Source organism: Syzygium oleosum, unplaced genomic scaffold (genome assembly GCF_021117445.2).
Source record: "Syzygium oleosum isolate NSW1041296 unplaced genomic scaffold, Sole_v2.1 Sole_v2.07, whole genome shotgun sequence".
NCBI classification, from domain to species: domain Eukaryota; kingdom Viridiplantae; phylum Streptophyta; class Magnoliopsida; order Myrtales; family Myrtaceae; genus Syzygium; species Syzygium oleosum.
The window spans coordinates 12,472,929-12,489,565 of NW_026607491.1; positions in this window are offsets into that span (position 1 = coordinate 12,472,929).

Below are 16,637 nucleotides of genomic sequence, written 5' to 3' on the forward strand. Positions count from 1 at the left end.
ACGGGTACTATGTTAGCAACCCATTATGGATATGGTACTACTTCAATGAATCCAACTTTAAGCAGTTTCATCACTTCCTCTTCTATTTTCTTTGCCAATTCCATCTTGGTTCGCCGAAATTTTTGTTTCTTCGGAGGGATACTCGAATCGATTGGTAAAGCATGTTCAACTATGTTCGGATCAAGGCTTGGCATGTCGGCGTAGGACCATGCGAATATATATTGATATTCTCTAAGTAAATCAATAATTCTCTTTGCTTCTGCAGAAGAAAGACTTTCTCCGATCTTAACTTATTGGGAATTCTCCTCATCACCCAGATTGATAGTAACTGTTTTCTCTAATGTAAGTGGCTTTGATTCTTCATGACGAATCCATTCCTTCCCGACCCATTTTTCATCCTCGTCATTTTCTTCGATATCACAATTGATTTCATTTGAAGGATTCGAGCCATATAAGAACCTATTATGAATACGTGAATGCTCATGCCTGACATGCAACAAACATGGTTAGTAATCGCATATGAAGTATAACAATGCATGAGGTTTTATGAAAAGCCTTTTTGGAAATCTTATTTTGAAATCCATTTTAAAAAAATAAAAAGATAGAGCTAGTCTTTATATCCTTGAACTTCCTTGCTCTTAAAACCGTTTTTGCAACTAGGAGCAATATAGATCCCAAAGCCTCAAGCCTTACGAGTGAGGGTAATATTCATCATAGGTTTGATTTTGTTTCCATATATCCTTAACAAAATATTGAATACTTTTATTGAATTGAAAATTGTGATTACAACTATATCAACAGGAATGGAAATTGCAACTAAATTTGAAATTGCAAACAGAATTAGCATGAAACTAGAAACTACAAAAGCAATAATGCAATGGAAAAAACAATAATACAAGTAAAAGTTTGAGAGAATTTCCTACTCTAGTGTGTAGGTATTTTCTGCTTCGGTTATGATGACGTTGGTAACATTCTCCTCGAATAAGCTAAGTAAAACATATTCTTCTTCTGTGTGTAAATCCTCCTCTTGAAGCAGCTTGAAGGGTCCAGGAAAAGTTTACTTGATGTGGATATGATAATAATGAAGCTCCTTAACTTTATCCTTCCATATTGAAGGATTAATAACATGATCACCTCGACTTTCATAGCCTCTATGGTTCTTTTGATCTTGGCCTTGACCTCCATGGTGATTATTAGAGCTCTCTGTGATATAACCTACTCCATGTCTCTTCTTCGTGGTAAGTAAGATAATAGGTTCCTTGATCCCTAGGGCTTTTGATCCAAGTCTGTCACTAGGAGTGAATCCATATTGGCATGACACCTTCCCCGACATAATAAATGATGTTGAGAGTTCTAGGGACTTTATAATACTTTCGGCGGGGAATTGCACCATCGAAATCATTTCGAAGGAATGATAGCTCGGTTCTTCTTTACCTTAGGTTCAATATATGGTATTGCACTTTCCTTATAAGTGGAGAAATCTGTCTCTCCATGTACGGTGATCATTTTGCCATTAATAACGAATCTAACCTTCTGATGAAGACTTAAAGGGATAGTACCGGCCATATGAATCCAAGGCCTTCCCAGCAACAGGTTGAAAGTCCTCGGGATATCCACCACTTAAGAATCAATTAAGAAGGGCACATGACCTATATTTACCTCAAGCTCATTATTGCCAATAACATCTTTCTTCATTCCGTCGAACGAACGCACATTTATTTTAGAAGGTTTAATGAACTCTTCACTAATCCCCAAGCGATGTAGTGTGCTTAGCGGACACAAATTAAGTGCAAAGCCATTATCAATCAACACACGTGATACTTCTTTGCCCCGACATCTGACGGCAATATATAGGGCCTTATTGTGTGAACATCCGTCAATCGGGAAAATTTCATCAGAGAAAGCGATATGATCTTTCAAAAGAATAGTACCAACGAAATCCTCCAATTGCACTTCATTGATTATCTCCGGAACATATACTTTATTAAGAAGTTTCATAAGCACTATTTTATGACTCTTTAAGGTTTTAAAGAGATCCATCAAGGAAATTTGTGTTGGCATCTTCCTTAGCTGTTCAATTACTTCATACTCGCCTGTCTTCATGACTAACAGCAACTGCTTCACATCTTCTTCGGTTACCCCTTTCTTTTCATGATCACCCTCCTTCGGGACATAACACTTTCCCGATGGAGTTATAGCATCAACTTATTTAGGTGCGTAATCCCAAGGAACACACTTGGTGTCAAACTTTTCTTTTGGAGGCAAAGTAATAATCACAGGTTGTGTCTCCTTTTCCTCAATCATTAGTTGATCAATTGGAAGTTGAATGGTAATTGGTTCAACATGACATTTTTCTTCCTCATACTTATCCACTTCATCAATTTTGATTAGAAATGGTGTGACCATGGACACCATGCTTCTATTGGCTTCATTAGCATCCATTCCACCCCAACTATCAGGTGTGATTATTTCATTGTTAAAAGCCCAGGGAAGGGGTTTGTATTTGACACGGTAAATATACCGGCCACTATCTTGACCCAAGAAGTCCACAACTTCGCCTTGTTTCCGTGCTTTGCGAACGAACTACCTATCATCTCAGCGAGTCTTTTTCTTCTTTTTCTCCTCTCGATCTTCTTTTTCCTCGAGATTTAGTTTGTTAATTGAAACCTCATCCATGCCACCTCATCCGTCAGGCACGATAACTTCATCTTTAAATGCCCATAGAGGAGGGGTGTATTTGACGCGGTAGTTACATTTGCCACTATCCTGACCAAGTAGGTCCACGGTTTCACCCTACTTAAGTGATTCTTGGGTAAAACGCTTTTCACCATGACGGACCTTTTCTTTCTCTTTTTCATATTGATTCGTTTTGTTTTCAAACGGAATTTCATTCTCAAGATTCAACTCATCATCCATACCGCCCCAACCATCGGGCATGATTACTTCATTCTTGAATGCCCATGGTGGTGCGGTATATTTCACTTGCAAGTTATACTTACCAGAGTCTTCTCCCAAGTCGAGAAGTGCTTCATGACGAAAACGGGTATCCCCTAGTCGAGAAGCTTTCAGCTTGGCTTCATATTTATCTTCATCATTAGACCCAATTATTTCTTTTTCACCCTAGATCTATTTACCGCATTGTGGTCAAGAAGAGAATTCTGATGTACGTTTAGCTCGGGCTCTTGGAAGTTAAGTATCATCTTGTCGATGAGCAACTAAACCTTGTATTTTAGAGTGGGACAATTATCTACGTCATGTCCCCTTTCTCCCATATGGTACACACAGGTTTTTGATTTATCATACCAAGGAAACCTTGGAGGATTGTCTCTTGGCACCTCTTTTGCCACTAAATGTCTTTCTAGAAGCATTGGTAATAGTTTTGACAGGGGTTGCGGCAAAGGTGTGAATTGCCTTACAAGCCTTTTCTTTGGCTCAAACTGCCTTGGGTTCTTCTAGGCGATGTTGGATTGCTTCGGAAATGGCATTTGATGAGTGTTCGGGCTAGACACCATAGCTACCTCACGAATGGGCTCTTTGTCTTTCCTCCCAGGATAAGGCCTTTGTGTTGTTATTTCTTGAACTTTCTTCTCTTTCAATCCCCACTCGATCCTTTCAACCACTTTTACCAATATGATGAATATTTGACAACCTGACACATGTAACTTGTCGTAATATTCAATTAGCAATGATTTCAAAAAAAGCTCAATAAGCTCATTCTCGCTTATGGCAGGTTTTACTTGCGAAGCAACAGTTTTCCATCTCTGAGCATAAGCTCGAAACGTTTCATTCTTTCATTTCTCTATTCTGATGAGATCCTTTCTAGTTGGAAGTACTTCAACATTAAATTTGTATTGGCAGAGGAATTCTCCCGCCAAATAATCCCATTCCATGAAATCTTTTATGTCAAGTGTGGTGTACCATGCCAGGGCCGCTACTCTCAAGCTATCTTGAAATGTGCTAATGAGAAATGGCGTGTTGTCTAAATATCTTGCCATCTTGCAGAGATAATACTTCAAATGGCTTTTGGGACAGCCCGTTCCATCATACTCACTCACGAACTCTGGTTCCTTGTAATTGTCGCACCGCGCTTTTTTTGGCACGTTAAGGAGGTACTTCCATTTGTCACGAATAAGGAAACTATCCCCGAATGAGCTACTAGGGTCCGATGCGAATATTTTGCTCAAATGTCCCACAGATATCCCATCACTAGACAAATGGGAGCCTCTCCCAAACCATACCTCATGTGATAGCAGGTTGTGATTTTTTATCTTTTTATTTAGTCTGAGTTTTGATTTGGAGTCGCTACTAGTCATTATCGGTAGGTTGACTAGAAACCTAATCGAGGTACGGGAGAAATACCACGATTCTACGAATTAGAGATTCTGAGTAAGGGGACTTGGTTACGCTAATGATCCCAAATTGAGATCTCTAATGCCCTTTCGGAACCTAAAATGATGTGATGTGTTTAACGTGCCACACGAGTTTTTGAGGTTTGTCCACTAATCCTAACCATTCTAAACATGAAAATCAATCAATCAATCAATAATAGCACAATCAATGTCAATCAAACAAGGCAATCCTAATTTGTCTCTAAAGAAAGCCAATGCAAAACACCTAAACCCTAATAAAGCCCTAAAGGCTTGTTTATTTCGTGGTTTATGTCATTTTAGAGTTTTAGGGTTTTTTAGGGGTAAAAAACCCCTAAACTAAGGATTTTCTAAAAATACCATTTAGGCATCTCTAAAAATTCTAATTTCACTTGTAAAGGTTGGCCACAATGTTTTTGGGTCATTCTGTGAATTTTTTGAATTTTTTGATATTTTGATTTCTTTTTAAGTAAAATTTTTTATTTTCTAAAAAATTTTTTTCAAAATTTTTATTGGATTTTGAGATTTTTCAAATTTTTATGAATTTTCTAAGAATTTTTTAGATTTATGTGGATTTTCTAAAATTTTCAATTTTTTTTATAATTTTCTGGACTTTTCTGATTTTTTCTAGATTTTTCACATTTTTGTGGATTTTCAAATTTTTTTAGAGCTTTTCTGAATTTTCTAATTTTTATGAACTTTTGAATTTTTTTTAGATTTTTCATTTTTTATTAGATTTTTTTATTTTTTATTTTTTCAAAAATTCTCGCTGAGGGTTGAACCAGACCGGACCGGTTTAGGCCAGTTCGTCCAAGTTGAACCGACCGGCACCGGCGAGTCACAGCACCAAAACAGTGCCGTTTCGAGATTTTCTCTTTGGGGCAATTCGTTGAGCGGCTGGTGGGCACAATTTCAAGCTTAGTGTTGTTTAGGCTGCCGGTTTGGATCGATCTCCGGCGACCTTCCGGTGATGTTTTAACCATTTCACTTGATTCAGTGTTGAGTTCATGTTAACCTTTATCAAACTAGCCTGACTAGATCATTGTCGGACCGCCGCCGATCGGCGAAAAACCTATCTAAACACCCCAAGTCATCACTGACCTAAACATGCTTCTCCAAGCTTCAAATCCTTATTCTAATCGCCCTAGCCGTCTAAATCGATCCAAATCAACATTAGAACATCAATCAAGGTGAGAATCAACAAACTTGAGTGGCTTATGACCACGAGAGGCGCTTTGGTGAGGTCAAGGAAGCTCCGATGAGAAGGTTTAATGGTAGCCGACTCGGTTTATGCAGGTTTTTCAATCAAAAATGCAATCAAACAATGTAAAACATGATTAGAAAATCATATTAGACCTCAAAGGACTCAAAATTGCCATAGAAATCAAATGATCATCAATATCAAACTCGATCTCACTTTCTGGAGTTCTAGAAAACCATGGCGAGGATTAGATTTTACCTGCTTTGACAAAGGATCAGATGAAGTTTCCAAAGCAAATGGCAATCGTGGAGCTCTTCCTCGGTACTTGGACTTCAATCTAGTGACTTCGGCTTTGTCGGAGAACGTCTAGACACGCCGGCTGAGCTTCACTTTCAGGCGACGGCGATCAGCTTCGTCACAACTTCTCAGGTGAGGAGGTTCACCGTTGGAGCCGATTTGCCTACGTTTTTCTCGCCAGAAAAACGCCGATCGCTCGGTCCTTGGAACCTCGGCACACCTTTGAGTACAATCTCTCTCTCTTTTGCGCTCGTTCTCTCTCTCTCTTTCTCTCTGGAATTTCGTCGAACGTCTTCTCTGCCCGAATTGTGATTTTTTTTCTTTTCTTTGTAGCTTGATTTCCCACCCAAAATTGGTTATCACCGACTTCAAATCGGTTAAATCAAATCTCCGACGCCAGCTGGAATCGGAGATTAATACGTGCTTATTTGGCTGGATTAAGTCGATCAAGAGTCGGACACAGGATATTTTTTTGGGTTTAAAACGTTCTGGGCAAGTTAGGTGAGGAAGAAGGCCGACCCAACAAACCCGGGTTGGTCTAAATTCGCAAATTTGACCTGATTTTGACCCTATTTTTCGATTTTAACCTCAAAATTGGATTCCTCATCACATTTCACACCCAAATATGAGATTTGCCCTAATTTTTGTCATGATTAAACCCAAAATTCTTAAATTGTAAATTCGGATCATTAGGATTTTTGTTCAATTTAACATCTACATGACCTGATTGGGCAAAATTGAGTACAAAATTGGATTACCCATGACTGATTAACCCTAGAAATGATGGTCTCAAGGCTCGACAATTTCAAATTGATCATGATCTCCAATTTAGGCTTAAAATCCCTAATTTTCAATCGGATTTTAGGGCTTTTCCATTTCTTTAGTAAATTGTGCAATTGGACTGACCATTATACAATTCAAGGTTCCAGGATCATTTTTTGTGAAGACATTATAGCCTTGAAATGACTAGAAATGACTCAATTGAATTTTGTATTCAATTTGGGCTTGTTTTTACCCAATTTTGGGAAAAATACATTCCCAATTGAAATTTTTTTAAAATTGATGCTGTATTAATGAAATTGGATTTAAAAGAAGACTAATGACTATTTTTATGGAATTTTTGGATTCCATTTGCTATTTTTCTTGATTTTCATCTTTATTTTGACAAAAAGAAATTAAAGAAAAATTCAGGAAATTTTTTTTTTAAAAATTATTTTTGGTTTTGAAATAGGTTCCTAAGCTTGGCCAAGGTTCCTAATTCTAATTTTGTGATTTTTGGAAAAATCTGAAAAGTGAGCTAAAATCAGGTGTCAACAATAATTTTCAGGAATAACTACTTTTGCATATGGCGAGAATTTGTCGAACCATTAAAGTTCATATCCCTGACTCGCCAGACATTCTTCAATTTTGGTCAATCTTTAGACTCTTCCTCATCTTTCACTTCGGATGTCTTCTTAGCTAAATCATCTTCTTCCAAATTTACTACTTTAGGTATAGCCTTTGGAGGATTCTCTTGGACTGGTTCTTTACTTCTAACTGGTTTTTCAATAGGATTTTCCGTAGCATTTGAAGTTCCAGCATTAGGAATGGTGGGATAAGATCCTCTGGAAGTAATGATGACGGTTTTCATTTCCGCTATCATGACGGCCATTTGGGTCATTTGGTTCTCAACTTCAGCTAATCGAGTACGAGTTTCTTCTTCCGCCATTTGAGTTTGCAAACGAGTTCGGATTCGAGTTCTTCTTTCTTCTGTTGCTATGTTATTTGCTTTATGGAAAGACAGGGTGTTAGCACGATGAAACAAACATGAAAACCTACATTCTTTCAATTGTATGGTTTTTCTTGTAGTTAACAAGGATAAGAACTTTCATACAAGCCTTAGCCTTGTATAAAACTTCTCATCAATGTCTTCCTCAAGCAATCATACAATTCAAAGAATTGTAATCTATGGTGATTCTTTTATGTTTTGAAATCATTTTTTGAACTTAACTATACACGTTTAGAAAATGATCAATTCATCATTGAATATAAAACTTGAAATTGTTTAACATCATGATCTTAAAACTCAAATGGGAATCTAAATCATTCAATTATAGGCTTCTTGCTAGCTAAGGTAGCTTCCGCCTTTTGGTATTCCTCCAATTCCTTGATTTGAGATTCACACTCATCGACATCGATTATGACCTCTTCGGGGACATAGGGCTCCATTCCAGGCAGTTTTGGAACAATATATTCTAGAACATACTCTTCTATGGGATCCGGTACAACGCTCAACGGGACATACGGCTCTACATCAATTGGACGCTTGCTTTCTATCCATTTAATGTATTCTTTGGATGCCATGTAAGTCTTCATATCACCTTCCAAGCTTTTAGGCCACTCAATTACTTGTTCTGGTGAGTTATCCAAAGACAGAATGATTTTGTTAATCTTGGTTTGAAGGCTATTCTTCTCCTCTTTGGGTATAGTTTCACTTGGGATGTCAAAGGCAAACTCCTCGAGATTTCATGTCGATGGACTTGTTGAAGCATCCCAAATTGTCTGACAACCCTTAGAGGGTAATATGCAAATCCTCTATTCAATCCAAGTAGTGGTACCATATTCCTGTCTTGGTTGGTAATCCTTGCCTGGTCAATCTTTGGCCAATTGATCCGCCATTGGATTTGATCGGGAGTTAGAGCACAAATGAAATTAGCTCAATTTAAGGAAGATTGCTTTGTTTTGAAGATGAATGTATTGCTCTATTGGATTTGTCGCTGAACAAATTTCATGAATGTTCATGAAACGACACCATGGTTAAATGTGTGAGGTAAACTATAGTGAAAGAAACTAGTAGAGGCTTGAAAGACACCTTTCCCATAATTTTGGTACGCGTTTAGGGAAATAATAGTCTGGACAAGAAGCATATTTGAGAAGTCCCACTTAAAACATGATTGTCTTACAATCACAACAACTAAAGGATATAATCCCGTTCTAGACATAGGGAATAAAATGAAGCCGAAGAAGGCTACAATGAATACCCGAGCTGAAGTGTTTCCTATTTCCCTAGAAAGTTTTGAAAAGTTGGCTATTAGGAAAGATAATAGAAATCTACCCCGTGTTTGATTTGATTAGCTTTTCGATTTTGGAAGTTTTGAGATTAAGGAATTCAGCTAGAATGCTTACAGGATTAAGTCCAGCGAGTGGCTCTACAATCCTAGGCTTACAATTGACTCTTCTAAGGTTGGTACCAATTCATGTTCTCCAAACTGGAAGGTGGCAGTAGAAACTTCCCAAAAATGGGCTAAAGCTTGGACTAAGCTAACTTGATGTTCTACATGCATTAGCTCAAGAAGATATCCAAGCCTTTCTTGGACATAGACTTGGTTGTCTTTAGACATGTCCTTCCACCAAGCAATGAGCTCCTTCCAAGGAATGGGAATTACTTGGATGTCTAGCTTTCCCATTTGAGTCTAATCATGCAAAGAAAGATTCATCATTATTCACCATGGATTACAAATCAATTTTAATGTATCTTTTTCAATCATATGTTCCTTTTAAGGTAAAATAGAGGTAAAGTATATTTTCATACTTAAAAAGTAACACAAATGTCAAATTAGGTCCATTAATGCCTTAAAAGAAAATATAGTTGAGAATGGGGAATGAAACCAAAATTTGATGTAAATGCCCTTTTGTCATGTTCCATTTAGACCATAAAGGCCTAACTTATGGTTTACAACTTTGAATACATCAAAATGAGCATTCGACTCATTGAATTGTACATGTCACATTTTGAGCACATCATCACTTGAATTACATTGAAAATTCGCCACGAACCTGTACATTCCATCTAAAAGTGAAAAAATGGTCAAATGGAGCATATCACCCTAATTATTCATTCTAGTATAAAAAGAGCATCTAAATCAACCATTGGTTGTCATTTAGACATTTTTTAAATTGTACCAACTAACTTGCATAATTGAAATTGAAAGTGAAAGGAATGGAACGATACTTATTTACCGGAACATTTTTGTTTGATTTTAGATATACCAATCATAAAGACAAGCAGATGCAACAAGTGAGGTTTTGATGCCTAAAAGGATAGGATATGCTAAAGGCTCGAGGTCACCACCTTAATGGATAATGGATTCCATTCTAATAGGCAATCGGTCTAAAGTAATGGAATATTATTCCATTTCGATGATCGATATTGCATTTAAACGATCCCATGAGCAATCAGCTCATAGTTTCTCTTAAACACATACCTCTTAAGGGTAATCCTAAATGTAACCGGGGTTGGGCATGTATAGCAATTTAATAACCAAACATCACTTCTAAAATTAAATCAAATCACATCCAATCCCAAGAGCATCATAGAAAACAAGGGTCAGCAAAGACAACACCTCTTATAACTCCCACCTACAAAACCATTTAACACGATCATTAGTGGAACGTACCTGAGATCCTTGCGCGAGCACACAACACGTGTATATCGTTCTATCTAGGCCTAAGTCTACTTAGAAAGAAATTTTAATTCCCCAGTGGAGTCGCCAAGCCTGTCGCGCCACGCCTTTTGGTACGCTAAGGAGGTACTTTCATTCGTCACGAATGGGAAAACTGTCCCCGAATGGGTTACTAAGGTCCGATACGGATATTTCGCCCGGACGTCCCATCACTAGACAAACGGAGGCCTCTCCCAGACCATACCTCACGTGACAGTGGATTGTAATTTTTATCATTCTATTCAATATAGGTTTTCGATTTGGAGTTGTCACTAGTCATTATTGGTAGGTTGACTAGAAACCTAATCAGAGTACGAGAAAAATACGACGATTCTGCGAACCAGAGATTCAGAATACGGGGACTTGATTACGCTAATGATCTCGAGTCGAGATCTCTAACGCTCTTTCGGTACCTAAAACGATATGATGTGTCTAACGTGTCACACGAGTTTCCGAGATCTATCTACTAATTTTAACTATTTTGATCGCGGGAACTCAATCAATATAAGCAGCACAATCAATTGCAATCAGGCAAAACAATCCTAATTTGGGTCTCTAAAATAAAAGCCAATTCAAAACACCCAAACCTTAGTAAAGCCCTAAAGGCTTATTCATTCGATGAGTCATGTCATTTTAGGGTTTAGGGTTTTTTAGAGTTAAAAACCCATAAACTAAGGATTTTCTGAAAATTCCATTTAGGCACCTCTAAAAATTCTAATTTCACTTGCAAAGGTTAGCCACAATGTTTTTGGATCATTCTGTGAATTTTTGAAATTTTTTATTTTTTTTTTTTTGAAAAATCTATTTTTCCCAAGAGCTATTTTTATTTTTTATTTTTCTGGAATTTCCAAAAATTTTGAGATTTTTTTATGGATTTTGTGATTTTGTGATTTTCTATTTTTTTTCAATTTTCGAAATTTCTAATTTTTTTTAGATTTTTTTGGAATTTTTCTGATTTTCTAAATTTTTATTTGATTTTTCTAAATTTTTAATTTTTAATTTTTAATTTTTTTAAAAAATTTTCGCCAAAGGAACGAACCAGGCCAGCCGATTCAGTCCGATTCGATTGAACCGAACCAAACATCACCGGCGCCGGCCAACGCTCCGAGGGGCACGACGCTAAACGGCACTGTTTGGCCCTCTATTCTTTGGGGCATTTCCCCGAACAGGTGGTGAGCATGATTCTAGATTCAACGTTCTCGAGGCAGCCGGTTTGAACATGCCGCCGACGACCTTCCGGTGAGTGTTTTGCCATTCCATTTAGTTTCGAGTAAAGTTCTTATCACCTACTTTCAATCTAACAACCATTACACCATCGGACTACTTCCGGCCGGCGAAAAACCGATTCAAAAACCCTAAGTCGATATTGACCTAAACAAGCTTCTCCGAGCTTCAAATCTTTATTCTAATCGCCTTAGCCGTCTAAACCGATCCAAATCAACATCGAATCATCAATCAAGGTGAGGATTAACTAACTTGTGTGGCCTATGAACAAGGGAGGTGCTCCAGTGAAGATCTCCAAGCTCCGGCGAGGGAGTTTCAATGGCGGATTGACTCGGTTTATGCATTTTCATCGATTTATAATGCAATCAAGCAACAAAACATGATCAGAAACTCATTCTAGACATCAACAAACTCAAATTTGCAAAAGAAAACACATGATCAGCAAGATTGAACTCAAGTTCATCATTTTTCGAATCTGAAAAACCGTGGCGAGTAGAGGATTTTACCTTCTTAGAATGTGGTCAAATTGTAGTTCCTGGACTAGTCGATGCCCGTGGAGCTATTCTTCGACACTCGGACTTCCAACTGGTGGTCTCAGATTCGCCGGAAGGGCTCTGGACACGCCGGCCGAGCACAACTTTTAGAGTTTCGTGATCAGATTTTCAGTGGTCACCTGAGGAGGAGATCCTCCCTGGACGATTGATTCGCCAACGCCGGTCACTCGATCTAGGGATCTCTACTCCTCTCACTATCTAAATTTCACACTCTTTCTCTCTCTATCTCTCTCTCTCTCCTCTCTCTGGAATATCGTCGAACGTCTTCTGTGCCTGGGATAATGTGTTTTCCTCCTTTTTTAGCTTGATTTCCTGCCCAAAATTTGTTATCACTGGCCTTCGAGTCGGTTATATCGAATCTCCAGCTGGCTGGCATCGGAGTTTAACACGTGCTTAATCGATCTGGGTAAGGTGATGAAGAGGCGGGACCAGAGATATTTTTTCTGGGTTTAGAGTGTTCTAGGTGAGTCGAGTAAGGAAGGAGACCGACTTGGCAGACCTGGGTTGGTCTAAATTCGCAAATTCGACCCAATTTTGACCCTATTTTCCGATTTTAACCCCAAAATTGGATTCCTCATCACATTTTCCACCCCAAATATGAGATTTTCCCTAATATTTGTCAAATTGTAAATTTGGATTATTAGGGTTTTTGTTCAATTTAACATCTAGATGACCTGATTGGGAAAAATTGATGCCAAAATTGGATTACCCATGATTGATTAACCCTAGAAATTATGGTCTCAAGGTTCAATAATTTCAAATTGATCATGATCCCCAATTTGGGCTTAAAATCCCTAATTTTCAATAGAATTTTGGGGCTTTTCAATTTATTTGGTAAATTGTGCAATTGGACTGACCATTATGTAATTCAAGGTTCCATAATCATTTGTTGTGAAGACACTATAGCCTAAAAATGACTAGAAATGACTCAATTGAATTTTTTATGCAATTTGGGCTTATTTTTTACCCAATTTTGGGAAAAGCACATTCCCAATTGAAATTTTCTAAAATTGATGCTGTATTGATGAAATTGGATTCAAAAGAAGACTAATGACTATCTTTATGGAATTTCTGGATTCTATTTGCTATTTTTCTTGATTTTCTCTATTATTTTGACTAAAAGAAATTCAGGAAAAATTCAGGAAAATTCTAAAAAAAATTATTTTTCGTTTAGAAATAGGTTCCTAAGCTTGGCCAAGGTTCCTAATCATAATTTTGTGATTTTTGGAAAAATTAGAAAAATGAGCTAAAAATCATGTGTTAACAAAAGGAGCGACTTCATGAGGGTTCGACGTGAGCAAGGGCGTGTTGGAGATGTCGAAGCGGGAGCGGTTGACGATGGCGAACGTTAGGGCCTTTAGCCAGGTTGTCCCTGATTTGGGATGAGAGACCAGGACAATATCCTTGTCTTTGGCTTCAAAGTGCCGCGGGAACGCGATCACATTGGGAAGCACGGGGATTGGGCACCAAAAGTTTTGGTAAAGGCGATGAACAGGACGAACCAAGCCTTTGCTTATAAGGTAAAGACATAAGGTAACATCAAAGAGCGCACCAAACCCATGATTAACATTGTAATGCACATTTCTAACATTTTGTGTGCCACGGAGCAGAAATTGATTCCCCACATGATAAATTTAAATAACCGATAGTGAATTTGAAATATTGTTTATAAGTAAAAAGTGATTGATAAGTTAACAAAGGAATAACAATTTTAACTTGCATAAATCCATTATTAGATTATCAATTGTTTGTAAATTTTCCAAATAGACCGTTTCTTCGCTGCAAGATCACGAATTGCTTAGTTACTTTACTGATAATGTCAGCTAACAGTTATAACTTCGAAAATAATTACTTTAACACTATAAATTCGTCGCGATCCATTAACATTGTTTTGAGATTTGACAAGTAACGACGTGTATTTATAACATCCTAACGAAATAATCCATTTACCAAGTTGAAATACCCCTGTAGATTACAACAATTGTTCTATTTAATAAGTGGACATGTATTTTCACTAATAGATTACTAGTTGCATAATACTTTACTAGTAGTGCCGGTTCATGGTTGTCTTGTAACTAATAAAATGATAACTACTTTACCACTATATCCGTAGATTATTCACATTGTTTCGATTTGACAAGTAGCAATGGCTATTTATCAGTAACATACTAAGTAAATAATCAATTTACTAGGTTGAAATATCTTAGTTGATTACAAACAGTCATTGTTTTTCAAAAGTGAGCACATTTTCCCTTTAGTAGATTACATATCACTTACTTTCCTAGTGTTGTGGTTATCTAAGGATTGCAAGTTGAAAAAAAATAACTATTTTACCACTACAAATTTTTAGCAGATAATTAACAGTGATTGATTTTACGAGCATCAACGTCTATTTGTCAGTAACATACTAATGAAATAGTGGCCTCACAAGGTCGAATTACCCTTTAAATTACGAACAATCATTTGCTTTCACAGGAGGGAGTGTTCTTACACTAAAAAATTACGAATTGTTTACATACTTTACTAGTAGCATTAATTAACGATTTTACTTATGAACAAAATAATTATAATGCATATATAAATTCCTAGTAAAATCCTTGTATCCAATAGCAGATTACCAAATATTTTGTGATTTAATATCTGAGCCCGTCAGCTACCAATAAGATAATGATTGTTACCACTCTAGCACTTGGCAGTGGACTACCCAGTGTGTTAAGATATTGCAACTAGACCTGACAAATATTTAGTATGTAACAAACAAAAATAGTGATATTACTATTCTGAAATCTAGTATCTTGCAGTGGAATACCATAATTGTAGTGCTTTTAGCATCAAACATAACCATCTTCTGTAATCCCTCTTTTATTGGAATAAAATATGCTTTGATTTAGTAAACTGTTCTGTTATTTATCATTTCCATTTCAAACTGTACCTAACAAAAGTGATATGTGCAAAACATGTCTGCCAGGAAATCATATGTGCAATCTGAGACTATGGACACAAAAATAGAAGTCTATAGTGTCCACCCCCCTCCCCCAATTTCTTCGTTCTGTCAAGGCTAGCAAATTTATTATGCAAAAATTGTATGCAAGAAAGTGATATGTGCAAAATTTGACCATTGCATGTGTAAAAATGTCTGCATGGAAATAATAAGTGCAAAATCTGATCATTGCATTGTCCTCATGGAATTCATTTCTGCCAAACATGTCTACGATTACAAAACATGTACAAAACACGTATTACAATTCATACATGCCTTTACACAAAGAGTATCTACTAACAGAGTCTAAGGCAAACTTAGCACATCTTTTCCCTTCAGCTTTCAACATATGTGAGCTAAAATCACACTAACAATAAACACCTAGGACACAACCAAAATTATCTTCAATATGAATTTTTCTTTCTTGAGCTTTGTCGCGCTTTCACACATTTCAATTGTGTCTTGAGAACTCTCACTTTAGCTTCCATGAAACTTTCATTATTCTCTATAGACACATTGCTACCTAGAAAATTTTTTAACACAATCTTTAGCAATTGAGTGATTTTAGAATCAATCCAACTGATAAATCCGCATCCTGCTTCAAATTTATTTCTTCAACAAGTATGATATCTTCTTTTCTGATTTTCATTCGTTTTTGCTGTTTGCAAAGGAGATCTCAAGCCACAAAATCAAATCACAAACGTATCATTGTCGATTGGAACGACAATTGTTCTTGATTGTGACCACTCCATTGATTTTTTCGTAGATCTCGATGTCGTTGGAGCTTCTCCAGGGTCCGCATTTTATACATCTGATGTCATAAAGCTAACCAGTGGCTAGGCCAGGACGATTCGACAGCCAGTTGGCATTGAGCTTTCATATCTTTGTAACAGGACTACACAGTTGGCGCATTGATCGCCTTGTCGCAGACCCCAAGCAAATCTTAGACGTGCATAAAACGTGGGCACGTTCCACGGGTGGGTCCATATCAAAAGCGACCATACCCACACATTAGAGCTAAGTTAGCTACTCATATTTGAGGGCCCATCAAGTAATAGCCGCAAGGCGTGGAAATGATATTTTCATTCCTATATACTCGGATTGTTTTCCTTAATTAGCAAATCAGTAAGCCAGATGGGAAAACCTTGTTCTTTTGGGAGCGCTTGAACAAATTCTAGACCTTTATGATGGACACATTTGCTCAAACTTCAAGGTTCATTTGATTTCCTATTAAAGGTTAGGGGAATGCCCGAGTTTGTGCTCACTTCCACTTGTTTGTTGATTCATTAGTTATTCATACCAATCCTTCTGAATCACAGTAACGCAATTCAATGGCTTAGTCTGTCTTTCTGTCACACAAATTTCAAAATTTATATTATCTGCTTGATGAATCATCACGATAGAAAAATAAGTTGACCTGGATTACCAAAAGCTGGATTATCTTTTGCTCCTGCTGTTGGTTAGGTCAATTATTAATATCTAGAACTTTGTAGCTCAAGGGTTGTGGACACAGAGACAGGGTTTGCCATAAGT